The sequence below is a fragment of the Hemicordylus capensis genome, chromosome 3, assembly GCF_027244095.1.
Source record: "Hemicordylus capensis ecotype Gifberg chromosome 3, rHemCap1.1.pri, whole genome shotgun sequence".
Taxonomy (NCBI): Eukaryota; Metazoa; Chordata; class Lepidosauria; order Squamata; family Cordylidae; genus Hemicordylus; species Hemicordylus capensis.
In genome coordinates this window covers 277,475,654-277,490,495 of record NC_069659.1, presented here as the reverse complement: position 1 = coordinate 277,490,495, position 14,842 = coordinate 277,475,654, and the positions used below count along the sequence as shown (strand labels likewise).

The window sequence follows — 14,842 nt, the reverse complement described above, 5'->3', positions numbered from 1 at the left end:
TGAACTTATAAATAGATCACATTGATTTCAGTTGACCTTTTATTTCCAAATCTGCATGCCTTATTGATTTTTTTTGTGTGAAAAAAATCTCTACACATGAAGCTGCCATATACCGAGTAAGACTGTTCAGGCCTGATGTCGGGGGTCAACTAACTACAGGAACTTGTTGATGGCTCATGAATATTAGGGGTTGCTGCTCAGCCACTAACTCCTGAAGTCTTACTCAATATATGGCAGCTTCATGTGTAGAGTACGAAAAATCAATTAATAAGGCTGTCTTAGGCATGCAGATGCTACTTTTTAAGGCTGTCTTAGCATGCAGATGCTTAGCAAGGAGCACTCTGGGCCACTACTGCCCAGGTGAACTTCCCCCCATTACTTTTTTGTAGAGGCTTAGCTTGGCAGTGGGGTACTGGCAGCACAGAGCATTCAGCTGCTGCATTGGCCGTCACCATCCTTTTCTGTTTTTTTACAATAATGCAGTGCTCCTGCCCCCATCATTGTGTGGCTCATGCAGCACTGGAGGTATTGCATTATTGATAAAGCTGCTGAGGAATGCTCCAGGCCACTGCCACCCTCACCTCTCAGCTAAGTCCCCACAAGGACTTGAAAGGCCCACAAGGAAATTGCCTGAGATTTTCTTCATACATGAGAGTCTGAGACCATTGGTTTGTCTAGCCTAATATTGTCAACTCATGACTGGCAACAACTCTCCATGGTTTTAGGCAGAGGCCTTTGCTGAACCTGGGACCTTCTGCATGCAAACATGTTCTACTATGGTCCCTTGTAACTTTGTAGACTACATTGTCTTATCTTCATTACTGTGTGTTATGAAGGTTTTTGCAATAATGGAAATCCTGTTGGTGCTGCAAATTAATATTTTACCATTCAGGTGAGTTATGCTGCCTCTCTCTATATTATTTCTTTGCCATTTTGAGATAAATTATTTCCAGTGAACATTCCTTGTGTAAATATTTGACTGTTACCTAAGAATATAAGACAATCCCTGCTGAATATGGATGCAAGAAAATACAGAAGCACCTTTAAAGCTTACATAGACTCTTTCAATGTCCTAGCTGGATGGACAGGTGCAGGCTATTGCTTTCTTAGCTTAATTACGTTCTTGAAAATACAAGTCTAACACAAACTGACTAACAAACTGTTCCCTAGGCTTAATTTCCAGCAGCCCAAAGCCCTGGTTTCCTTCCCCCTTGAACTCACCCCAAACTCCAGGAAAAAATTGAAGCTTCCTGCAATCCTGTTTCTCTAGGATCTGCAGATGTCCTTCCATGAGAGAATTCTCCAGGCTAGCTGTTGACCATGAGGCAACAAAACACCATTGCTCCTCACTAAGCCTTCCGCCCATCTTCTCTCACCTCCAAAGAAACCCTTCTCTTCCTGCCTCATGGCCCTCTACGTTCCATCTACCTGATGCTGATTGGCTGATCCCTGGAGGTCACCAGCCTGTCAGACAGAACAGGGTTTATTTCCGGTTCACTCTTGAGGGGAGGGGCTGATCAGAGCCTCATCATTACACCACCAAGCTAATAGCCATTGATAGACCTGTCCTCTATGAATTTGTCCAAGCCATCCAAGCTAGTGGCCATCACCACATTCTGTGGCAGAGAATTCCATAGATTAAACATGCATTGTGTGAAAAGGTACTTCCTTTTATTTGTCCTAAAATTCCTGGCCTTCCGTTTTCATGGGATGATCCCTGGTTCTAGTAAAAGGATGGCCCCATTCTTCTAGAAAGAGAAAAACTTCTCTCTGTCCACTCTCTCTACTCCATGCAAAATTTTATACACCTCTGTCGGGTCTACCCGTAGTTGCCTCTTTTCTAAACTAAAAAGCCCCAGATGCAGTAGCCTTGCCTCATGAGGAAGGTTCTCCAAGCCTCTGATCATCTTGGCTGCCCTCTTCTGCACCTTCCAGCTCTACAATGTTCTCAAGATACGATTATCAGAATTGCGTGCAGTACTACAAATGTGACTGCACCATAGATTTGTATTTTATTTTCAGTCCCCTTCCTAATGATCCCTAGCATGGAGTTCACTTTTTTCACAGCTGCCTCACTGAGTTGACAGTTTTAAAAAGCTGTCCACCACGACCCCAAGATCTCTCTCCTGGTCAGTCACTGATAGCTCAGATCCCATCACTGCATACCTAAAGTTGGGGTTTTTTTGCCCCAATATGCATCACTTTACACTTGCTTACAAGTGTAAAGTGCATTTGCCATTGTGTTGCCCACTCACCCAGTTTGGAGAGATTCTTTTGGAGCTCTTCACATCTGTTTTAGATTTCACTATCCTGAATAGTTTTGAGTCATCTGCGAATTTGGTCACTTCTTATTTGGCTTACCCCAACTTCTAGATAATTTATGAACAAGTTAAAGAGCACTGGTCCCAGTACAGATCATTGGGGGACCCCACTTCTTATGTTCCTCCATTGTGAAAAATGTCCATTTATTCCTAGCTGCTATTTCCTGTCCTTCAACCATTTACCGATCCACACACGAACCTGTCTCCTTATCCCATGACAGCTAAGTTTACTCAAGAGCCTTTGGTGAGGAACTTTGTCAAAAGCTTTTTGGAAGTCCAAGTATACTATGCCAACTGGATCACCTTTATCCACAGGCCTGTTGACACTCTCAAAAAACTCCAAAAGGTTAGTGAGGCAAGACTTTCTCTTGCAGAAGCCATGCTGGTTCTCCTTCAGCAAGGCCTGTTCCTCTATATGTTTAACAGTTTTGTCCTTAAGTATGTTTTCCATCAATTTACCTGGCACAGAAGTTAAACTAACTGGCTTGTAATTTTCCAGATCCTCCCAGATCCCTTTCTGGAAAAGGAAGTTACATTGGCTACTTTCCAGTCCTCTTGCGCACAGCCTAACTGTATTGGACAAGCTACATATTTTTGCTAGGAGATCAGCAATTTGACATTTTGAGTTCCTTCAGAACTCTTGGGTGGATGCTGTCTGGCCTTGGCGATTTGTTAATTGTTAGTATTTTCTCTGCAATCTCCTTATGCTCCTTAATAATCCCTTTCACGCCTGCGTCATCTAAGGGTCCAACCGCCTCCCTTGCAGGTTTTCTGCTGCTGATATATTTAAAGAAGTTTTTGTTATTCCCATTGACACTTCTAACTATATGCTCCTCAAACTCTCTTTTTGCATACCTTATTGTCGCCTTGCATTTATTTTGCCAGTTTGTTCCTTCCTGTTTTCTTCATTTGCGCAGGGCTTCCATTTTCTGAAGGAAGTCTTCTACACTTTTATAGCTTCTCTGACTCTGCTTGTTAGCCATGCTGGTGTCCTCCTGAACTTGGTGGTACCTTTCTTCCTTCTTGATATACATTCCAACTGAGCTTCCATTATTGTGGTTCTGAAAAATTTCCAAGCTTTCTGGAGTGTATTGACCTTCCTGACTTTCCCTTTCAGCTTCCTTTTTGCCAGTCCCCTCTTTTCCAGAAGTTTCCTCTTCTGAAGTCCAATACATCGGTGTTCGACATCCTTGGCAATACTCCCTTCACATAGAAGCTGAATTGGATCTCACTATGGTCACTATTCCCCAATGGTTCTACAACTCTGATATCTCACACCAGGTCCTGGGCACCACTGAGGATTAAGTCCATCTTCTCTCTGGTTGGTTCTGCAACCAACTGTTTTAAGGCACAGTCATTTAGTATGTCTAGAAATCTGGCCATTCGTAGATACCCAAACATAAATTTGCCCAGTCTATGTGAGGGTAATTGAAGTCACCAGTTATTACAGCTCTGTCTTTCTTTGATGCCTCTCTGATTGTCTTCTCCACTTAAAGGTCACTCTTAGCATTTTTCATCCAGAGGGCTACAGCACGTCTCTAGTAACACCTTTCTTCTCAGTCCTTGTATTGTCGCCCATAATGATTCTCTGGAGAACTCCAGTCCTCCTGCGTTTTCTAGCTTGTTGGATTCTATTCCTTCTTTAATCTACAGTGCTACTCCACCTCAGCCTGCCCCTCCCTTTCCTTTCTATAGCGTTTGTACCCAGGAATAACAGTGTCCTACTGGTTCTGACTATTCCACCAAGTTTCTGTTATGCCCACTATATCTAGGTTATCATTAGCAACCAAGTACTCCAGCTTATCCATCTTGGCTCTGAGACTTCTGGCATTGGCATTGGTATAGAAACACCTATATGCCGAGTCTCTTACCTGGTGCTGGCATGTGCTGTCTCCCTTACTGTCATTTGACCTTTTTGACCAGCTGTCCGTCTGTTCTGTCCTTGGTTCTACTCTGTCCCCTTCTTATTTATCTGAAACATTTGCACCCTCCCCCCACCCTTGGGGTAATTTTGCTTGCTGAACCAGATACCATCCCATTCTTATCAGCAATCCCCCAGGCGTAATTTTAAAAGCTGTTCTGCTATTTTCTTTTAAGTTTATTTTAATCGCCAGCAGTCTGGTTCCATCTTAGTTCAAACGAAGTGCATCCCTTTTGTGCAGGTTTTGCTTGCCCCAAAATGTATCCCAGTGCCTAATAAATCTAAACCCTTCCTCCCAACCACTGTTCCCTCTAAGGCGTGCGCACATGTGTGCGCTCACAAGTTTTCTGATGTCTGCTCAGTTAATTTTAGATCCTGCTTAGGTTTAATTAGGAAGGCCCCGCTGTGAATGCATGTGTGCACACACTGCCTTGATACTGCCACCCAGAACAATACTCATTCCTCACAGAGACTAAAAGAATTAGAGGGAACACTGCTCCCAACACCACCGTCTCATCCAGGCATTGAGACTGTTCAGGTCTGCCTGTCTCACTGGCCCTGCAAATGGAACAGGTTGTACTTCAAAGAACGCTACCCTCGAGGTCCTGGACTTCAATATGCTATCTAGCAGCATAAAATTGGCATCCAGGATCTCCCAACTGCTTTTCCCAACATTGTCGGTGCCGGCATGTACCACGACAGCTAACTCCTCCCCAGCACTGCCTAATAGCCTATCTAGACACTGCGTTGACATCAACAACCTTTGCATAAGGCAAGCAAGTCACTGTGCGGTCTACACGTGGGTCACAAACTCTTCTCTCTGTGCCCCTAATAACTGAATCACCCAATGCTAGGAGTCCTCCAATCCCTGGAGGAGTATATGTAAAATAAACTGAGTGCTTGTTCAAATAAATGATTATTCTGATTTGATCTTCCAATTTTGGTTGAAATACTGCCAAGAGATCTAGCTAGCAAAATGGCATTTCAAGGTGCTAATACCTTCTGTATGTTTGTTTCTGCACCACTGGAATACCCCTTCAGTTCTACAACTGTACTGCTGAAAAAGAATAGGAATGTAACTAGAGTACAGTAATGACAGAAAATAAGGCTATACTCATGATCGGCGGGTAGGGGAGAGGCACCTTCCCGTTAAACAGTTAATCTTTGTTCCCTTTGGTGCACCAGTATGCAACCACACAATCTGCATTGCATGTTGTCCAGACAGGCGCAGTGCATTGGGGGATTCCCCTTGTAGTTGGGCGCTCTAGGCACCTGACTCTGTGCGCAGTAAGAAGTTCAAGCATACACACGACCCCGGAGCTGAGGTTAAGGGCACGCTTGCACCCTTAACCCTCCCTAAAGGCTGGGGTCAAAAGTAGGGTTGGGCAGGCAGCTCATGGATCCTGGCACTGCACATGAGCAGCCTAACCCAGGCTGGGCTGCCCTAGTCCGGTTTAGGTTGCTCATGAGAATAGGATTAATATGTGCTGAACAAAATTTATTATAATAATTTTGTATTTGTTCAGTTCTGCTGGAGCAGATCTTTCTCTCTTTAAACTTGCTGTATACCTTTTGTAATGGGGCAGACTAGAAGATAGATAAATCCGAATATCAATAAAAACGGGGGATATTTATTTTCAGCTAACGTAGAACTTTTTTCAGTTAGCTAAGCAAGAATCTTACCATATTATTGCTATAAGAATCCTTCTGAAAAGAGAATAATGTCTTGGTGGGTATCCAAAAGATGTCTAGACCTTTGTTAGCAGTGGGCAGTCTTCCATTCCAATAATATTTTCTCACAAGTTAGTGGATAGTAAATCACTAATATTTTGAGATCATAGTAGTATTTGCTCGCCACAATAAGACAATAGCCTGGTAGCATTTCTCAAGTTAATGTGCTTGCTGTTGTTTCAACCTTTTTACCATCTCTGATGTCATTTTTATAGTTCAGATCTTGATTTATCTTTAGCTTTGCCTAAGAACTTATACACACATTCTGTTTTGGTCCACCTAAGCTTAATCTATATTATTTTAGAAGCTGTAGGACTACATGATGCAAAGTAGTTCTGAAACAAAAAAAAATGTTGCTTGGTACTGTCAATAATTGTATTTTCATAATTATTGTGTGTCATTTTCATTTCCTTGTAGTAGAATGTGACTTTTTTATTTTGGCACAGATTCAGTATGAACCATTCTAATAAGATTTTATCATTTTATTTTTTGCAATTACATCCTACTCTTCTAATAAGACCACAATACTTAATAAATCTATCTATTAAGGTTAATCTATTAATTAATAAATCTTATTAAGGTTAATCTATTATCTTTTTGATTGATTTCAAAGGTTCCCATTCAACCAAGCAGCAGAGTTTTTTTAAACATGAAAGTTATTTTTAGTACAATAATTTATGAAAACTGCAAGTGATAACCTTAGAAGGAGAATTCTAGGATTCTTTCTTAACAGAGTTATTTCTTAGTGTGTGTCAGAGAAGTGGCAATTCCTCTTCTAAGATAATATCTGTTTCAGCATGTACATATATAATCTAAAAACTAAAATAAATGTTTTACTCAGAAATATGGTTTTGTTCATATGCAGATATATGTAAACTTAATTGATCTATTGAACCTGGTACAATTAATTATCTAATAGTTGTTTTTTAGCTGAATAAAAATCCTATTATAGAAGTCTGTCTTATTTCTGACTTTAAAACAGCAACAACAAAAAACCCTTCTCTGTACTGTATATAATAACCTCGCTGGTAGCCAGAAAGGGAGTTTCCTATAAGTATTTCTGCTTTAAGTTAGTGAGGCGTTAGAAGACAAATCTTTGTATGTTTAAAGCCATCGAGTGCAAATACTGTTCCTCTAGTGTTTGTAGAGTGTTAAAATGTTCTTCCCTATCTCGCCAACTGTCCCTCCTCTTTCCAGTATCATACGCTAGCATGCACGCAGTTTTCTGCCAGCAGATAAATTTCCGTATCGCTTTCCCTGTCAGATTCCTGGGCTATGAGATAAAGCAGTTTAATACTACACAAAAAGAAGGCTAAGGTTAATGTAAAGTTTCTGATTGCACTCATGGGTAAGAAAAACTTGGCTATTACTTTGAAAAGGAATTGTGCAGGAGTGAATTGTTCTAGTGGTGGTTGAAATGTTCGGGGTGGGGTGTTTCTCCCCAAACAGAACACAGACTGTGGTGTGTTTTTTTTGTTGAATTCTGGCGGGGGGTGTAATTCATGGTAAGTAACACAGTCTGTGCTTACCCTTGCACATTTAATTTTATTATAGTGAGGAGTGTGTCAGAAGAAATAGTAAGGATAAAACATGCAAATAGTAATTGCATGTTTATGTACTAAGCCATGGGTTTTCTGAACCCTTTTAAAGGACAGAGGTGTTTACACTGTAAATACAAACTTTGTGCTGCAAGCTAAAACACTTAATCACTGCTAGCACTTGTAGTTCAAATCTAGCTTACTTAGTTTTGCTAGTGATGGGGGAAAAGTTGAAGCATAGGATATCATATTTTGCTAACATAACAGTATTTACCAAAATGAGTTTGAAAATGGACAGAAGCCTGTTATTACTATGACTTATTTTGATTTTAAAATTGCTTCACTGATTTTATTTGAGTGACTCTATTAGATTTGGTTACTTAAAAAAACAGCAAATATACGTCAGTGGAAAAGAACACAGCGTTCAATTAAATTTTACAGTGTTGGGGTAAAGATTTCCTCACAACCCTATACCTGTTTACTTTAGTTCATACAGACTTCATAGATCATTGTGAATGAAGAGTAAATGTAGTTAAATGGACTTTTCTTCTTACTTGTCTCAAGCTTTCACATTTTTAACAAGCTAAGTTATAAATCATGTCGGCAAAAGTCTTTTGTTTTCTGTGCACACACAAACACACACAGCAAACCAATGTTCCAGAAAAAGGCTTTGTAAATATGTCAAGTAATTTTATCAACTCAGTTGTACAGTTTTAATAAAATTAGGATTTTCAGGTATGCGTGTGGCCAAAACGGTGGGCTGTAAATATTTTTAAAATTGATCATTTATTCAAAAATAACCTTAAATTTAATATTTGTTTTAGTTAAATGTTTTGGCATGGCAACTGAAACTGATGTCATTTTTCTAAGCATTGTTCAGTGGATTAAGTCACTTACAGCTGGATGCTTCACATTTGCTGGGATTTTGCTTCAGAAAGTTGCAACTCTCCTGCCCATCACCCCCTACTATAGACAATTTTTCATTTTGCTTTACTTTCAATATGTCACTCACAGTTTAGAAAGCAATTTTGCGTAATTACAAAGGATTATCAATTCATTGAAATATGCCATAATCGCCCTGTTACAAGAAGGATTTATTTTAAATCAAGGCAGTTTAAATCACCAAGCAAAATAGGAAAACAATCCATTTATTATTTAGATGTTTTCTAAATGAAAGTGTAATTGGTTGCTTTAACTATGAATATACATTGATCTAATATTGCTTCATCCTGGAAACTAGGCCTTGCATCTCTTTGTTATACTGTTTATACTTGCCACATCTTCCTTTAATGCCCAGTGAAGGGATTTCTTCAAAATAATCTGAAATAGTCTCTTACGACCTACAGCCATGACAGCTATTGGAGACAGGTGCTGGTTAGAATTAATTATGGAAGATGCTCCTATTTCTCCTTTGTCATATAAATGGTCTGCCATGCCCAGCCATACCCTATTTTATTCCTAGAGCTACATGATCTCTGCAACTACATTCAGTACTCTAATCATAAATATTTATTATGCTATATATCAATGAAAGAAAATTGATATTTACACTCCACTTCATGGAGAGCAACTATCTGCCCAGTAACTACTTTAGCTCCTTGTTCTCCATGAGATGGAGTGTAAATATCCATTTTCTTTCAATGATACATAGAGTAGTAAATATTTATGATTAGAGTATATTTAATTATTTATCTATCATATTTTTATACCACCTGATATATACATCTCTAGGTGGTGTACAAAATTTAAAATATTTAAAAGTCACAGATTAAAATGCATGATACAATAAAAACAATAGAATAAAATAATTAAAATAAGTTCTTAAATTAGTAAAATTAATTCTAATTAAAAGCCTGCAAAAACAGGAGAGTCTTAAGGTTCTTTCTGAAAACAAACAGAAAAGGAGATGCTCTTATTTCAGCAGGGAGCATATTCCAAAGCCCTGTGGCAGCCACAGAGAAAGCCCAGTCCTGGGTTGCCACCAAATGAGCCAGTGGCAACCGTAACCTGATCTCTCCAGAAGATTGTAACAGGCAACAAGGTTTATGACAAAGGAGGCGCTCTCCTGAATAGCCTGGACCCAAGCCGTTAAGAGGTTTATAGGTAATAAACATAACTTTGTATTTCACCCAGAAACATATTGGCAGCCGGTGTAGTTCTTTTAAAACCAGTGTTATTTGGTCCCTTTGTGTTGTCCCAGAGACCAATCTGGCTGCCGCATTCTATACTAATTGTAGTTTCTGGACTACATACAAAGGTAGCCTCATGTAGAGCACATTACAATAGTCAAGCCTAGAGGTTACCAGCATATATACCACTGTTTTAAGGTCATTCACCTCTAGAAATGGACATGGCTGACGTATCGGCCAAAGCTGATAAAAAGCACTCCTGGCCACCACCTCAGCCTGAGAAACCAGGGAGAGCTTTGGGTCCAGGAACACTCCCAAGCTATGTACCTGATCTTTCAGGGGGGATGTAATCCCATCCAGAACAGGCAGATTTAAACCATCTTTCAGGTCAGTTGAATCCCACAGTCAGTTGAATCTCATTTGGATTCAACTTCAGTTTGTTATCCCTCATCCAGCCCATGACTGCCTCCAGGCAGGCATTTAGGAAAGATATGCCATTTCCTGACGAGGATGGCATGGAGAAGTAGATCTGGGTGTCATCGGCATATTGATAACACCCACCACCAAACCTCTTGATCTCTTCCAGCAGTTTCATGTAGATTTTAAAAAGCATTGGAGACAGTATGGAGCCTTGTGGGACTCCACACTTCAGTTCACTTAGCAGAATAACAGTCTTCAAGCGACACCATCTGGAATCTACCAGAGAGGTAGGTGCGGAACCACTGTAAAACAGTGCCACCCAATCCCACCTCCCTCAGGCGCTCCAGAAGGATACCATGGTTGATTGTATCAAAAGCCACCAAGAGATCCAAAAGGATCAGCAGAGTCACACTCACCCTGTCGATAGCCAGTTGGAGATCATCCTTCAGGCCGACCAAGGCAGTCTCAACCCCATAGCCCCCACGAAAGCCAGTTTGAAATGGGTCTAGATAATCTGTCTCATCCAAAACTACCTGGAGCTGAGAGGCCATCACCTGCTCAACCACCTTGCCCAACCATAGAAGATTACAATACTAAAGTATTGACTGTAGTTGCAGAGATCATGTAGCTGTAGGCATAAAATGGGAATAAAAAGTCACCAGATGATTCAGTGGATGACACCTGGTCCCTAGTATCAAGCCATAATGCATGAACCATTAGACTGTATGGTGACAGGTGAAGTGGTTTACTTCACAGTTCTTTCTTTACAAAGGAACGTAGCCTTTTATATGTTCATAAGAGGAAGCATTTTAACACTTCTTATTCAACTTACTATACAGTAATAAATTCAGATTTATAATGCTACCGTATGCATTATATTCAGAGTTCATTTTAAAAAGAGAAGTGTATAGTTCAAACTTTAAGATCCAATTTAACCTTTTTAAAATCTGCTTTTTCCTACCCTACTTTAAGACATTAAATTAGTGGTAATGGATATATGATCATTAAATTCTATGGAGGACGCACCAGTGTTGCTTTGGTACTCTAACCTTTGTCTGTGTAGCAGATGAATGTATTTATATGTTGTAGCCATGTTTTGAATGGCAGGCTCTTTCCATTGACTGCTTTCTTAGGAAGGAAAGAAAGAAAGAAAGGGGGAGTTTTTCTTTGCAATTCACCTATAAGCATTTATTTTATTGTTGCATTTATATACCGCCTTTCATTAAAAGACAACCCCAAGGCGGTTTACAAAAGTTAAAACATACAATAAAAAGGCAATAAAACATCAAGATATACACACACACACACACACACACACACACACATATATATAATACAGGCATAAAAACAATACAACAGATAAAAACACAGAGAAGCAGCAGTAAAAACGATTATGTAAAAGCCTGGCTAAAAAGCCAAGTTTTAACAAGCTTTCTAAAAGCCGTGATGGAGTCCGAGGAGCGAATGGCCACTGGAGGTGTCTCTTTTCCTCATTTCCTTTTGTTCCTTGTAGGAGAAGAATAAAACACTGGATACTTGAAAGTGTTTTTACGGCAATAAGTCTAGACTTTACCACAAACCCCAAGGGTTCCAGGTTACGATAAGAGTGTCCTCTGTGTGCATGATGTGTCTTGATTAATACTGACTGGTGATCCATTTCTTGTTGATGGGTCACTGTTTGGGAATAATTGCTATGATTTGTGAATGGCCAGCCATGCCTTACCTATTCACATCATTGTCTTTCTTACAATCTCAATTCCTAACACATGTGGGCCCCCAGTCCAGCATGTCCCATAATTGCTTCAGCTCTGCTTTTGATCTTTACAACCCTAGCCATTTCCATATCTTATTACTTGGCTCATCCTTAGCTTCTCATCTTGCCCAACTCTCTCTGCTGTAATGGTCGAGTAATTGTGCCTTGTCATCGCCTTTATTCAGACTTTAATAAGCCGTAGAAAATGTAGATAATTTATTGTTCTGCTTAGTTTGTTTGCTATGGAATTGTTGGATTCCTGGAATACTATGCGAGTTAAGAAAGGAACAGCATTCTGTAGTTTGTCCCCCAATTGTCTTTCAAACATTAAATATGTTCATTTCTTTCCAGACTGAGAGCAGCTATTTTGTTTACCATCTTCATGCAGCAGTTTCACAAAATATCTGTATGGTCACCTGCAGGGTTGACCAGCACCTATGTAATTTATGTGTGCATAGCGAACTAAAGTCAAAATGATATATTAAGTTGCTGTACTTGTAGTCCTACTTTCTCTTCAAAGGACTCTGAGCTGAACTAGACATGAGGGGAGAGCTGGGCTTGTTATGTTCATGTTTGCCCCATTCATGTATAAAGGGTGTTTGTCTGGAGTGGGCTGGGGGGCTGTCTAATCTTTGCCAAAAATTGAAGTGGTGGAGAAGCAACTCCCCCCCCACCCCTGCCGCCTAATTTTAACTCAGTGTGCTCTGTTACTTCAGGCCAACATTTTTCTTCCCAGCCCAGGTCACTTAGTGTCTAAGCAAGAGTGTCGGGGAAGGGATCAGCTCATTTCATCCTCAAACATCTCTTTGTTGTAAACATTAGACCCACCCTCTGCTTTATATGTGAGTGGACAGATGCATAAACAACAATGTGGCTGCCCCTGTCACAGCTAGTTTGGCTCTCAGACGCTGATAACTTTATCTTCCACCCTATCTCTTCACCTCTGGGCAGGCTGTTGAAACATGTATAGGTTCACATTTTATAATAGGCAACATCATGCTGTTTCTGTAGATCTCCGTCTAAATGATCTATATGAACACCAGATAAGAGAGATAGCTGGTATGGACATAGTTGCAGGTAGTTTGCAACAAACACGCTTCAAATCACATTAAAATTACTGAGAAGAGTTTTGTGTCATAGCACTTGATATGGCACATTTCACTGCCTGTTTCACTTTTTCTTAAAAACAACAACAAAAAACCCCAAAGTATTTGAAGGGAAAACTTGTTTGGTAACCATAAAGCATATACACTGTATGGATAATAAAATTAGTGTTTTAGTCATGTGTATCTTACTAATACAATCTGTCTAAATAGCTGTACAAACTGCTAATTTTGATTTAATGAGAGTCCTTTTCAATCCTAAAATAGATTTTGTATTTCTTGGGCTGCTAATCACCTCTCTAGTACCTGCATCAAAGCAGGCAGCTGCGTTCCTCACCCTACTTGAAGTGTTAAAATGTGTCATCTATCTTGCAGAAGAAACTCTGACCTCTTTAACTGCTTGGTAGGATTGATTTCTCCTTCTCCACCCCAAATTCTTTCCAATAATTAGGGATGTGCATGAACCACAGTTTGAGCACATTTCAGGAGTGGAGCCCAGGAGCTTTAAGAAAGAGGAGAGCAAATCTTTACCTGTTCTCCGCCACCCCATGCAGCTTCCTGCTGAGGTGGCATGCATCCCAAGAATCCCCATGTGGCGTCAGCACACATATGGCATCTGCCCAAGGCCTATCTGGTCCAGCATCATGTTTCACATAATGGCCCACCAGATGCCTCTGGGAAGCCCACGGGCTTTCTCTTCTACTATAAGAGAGGTGTACATTATTGTAAACATATGTTTGTTTCCTGTGTTAAATTTAAATTTGTACTGAGAATGTTGACAAATTAAGATAGTAAAATGAAGTCAGTGCATTAATTTGTCTAGGCTGTGAAATAAATCCTGCAATAGCTGTCCAGGGCCAGTTCAGATGTGTTCTGCCTATATAAGAAGTCTTGACCACTCCAGCTTCTGATATACATCATCATCATTGTTGTTATTTTATTTACATTTATATACCACCCCATACAAAAAATGTCCCTAGGCAGTTCACAATATAAAACCATTAAAACATCCACATAATTAAAACTTCTTAAAATAGATAAAAAATTCTAAAACCAAAGCTTTAAAACTATGAGCTAAAGCCTGACTACACAAGTATGTCTTTAGATCCTTCTTAAAACGTTTAGAGAAGGGGAAACTCTTAATTTTATTAGGAGGCGCATTCCAAAGTCCTAGGGCAACTCTAGGAAAGGCCTGGTTTCTAGTCGCCACCAACCAAGCCAGTGGCAACCGCAACCGGACTTCCCCAGATGATCTCAACAGGCAGGTTGATGAAGAAGGTGCTCTCTTAAATATCTCTGACCCAAGTCAAACAATACATGAACAATCTGGTAAAATGAACAATCATGCGTATGGCACATTTGTATCTTAGAGTTATCTGTTGGACCATGTGCCTGAGGAAAACCAGATCTGTTTATGTGACAGGATACTTCTTGACTGACATCCACACTAGCACTGATTTTTATCTATCTATCTCTGTCCTAAAGCCTACAGTGTGTCACAAAATTGTGTCTCTGAGGGTTGCATGATGTTCAGGTAGATATTTTCATTTTATGCATGGTCTTCAGAAGGGGAAGTCAGCGAAAATCACCCTTTTCCTCTCTCATGCAAACACAGCATTAGCCTGAAGTTCAGAACTGCTACACTTGTGCAGTGCCAATAGCATCGTCTGCCATTGTCAACCATCTGTTAGACTCTGTTAGAGTCTTCTTTGCATTAAGACACAGAGTTGGTGATGTAGTGTTTTTCTATCTACTAAGCTTCTTTACTAATATGGATCTCAAGGTATTCATGCTTGGCAAGGTTTCCCCAGGACTGCATGAATATGTTCGGTTCACTTTAGGTTTCACTTTCTGTTCCCCTCCCCTCCCCCTCCTGTGCATTTACATCCGGATTCCTCCTCCTTGCTTAGATCTACTCCATCCCCC

At 40.1% G+C, this 14,842-nt stretch overlaps 1 protein-coding gene across 13 annotated transcripts in view; it reads left to right on the top strand.

Moving 5' to 3' along the window:
- Positions 1-14,842, top strand: part of ADD3 (adducin 3) — a 198,339-nt gene that overhangs the window by 90,816 nt on the left and 92,681 nt on the right. The window contains exon 1 of one of the 13 annotated variants that reach the window (XM_053306771.1): positions 7,190-7,321. The exons of the other annotated variants lie outside the window; for them this stretch is intronic. The gene's annotated coding sequence lies outside the window, so the exon portion shown is untranslated. Of the gene's footprint in view, positions 1-7,189; positions 7,322-14,842 lie in introns of those variants that run through there. 13 annotated transcript variants of the gene reach the window in all.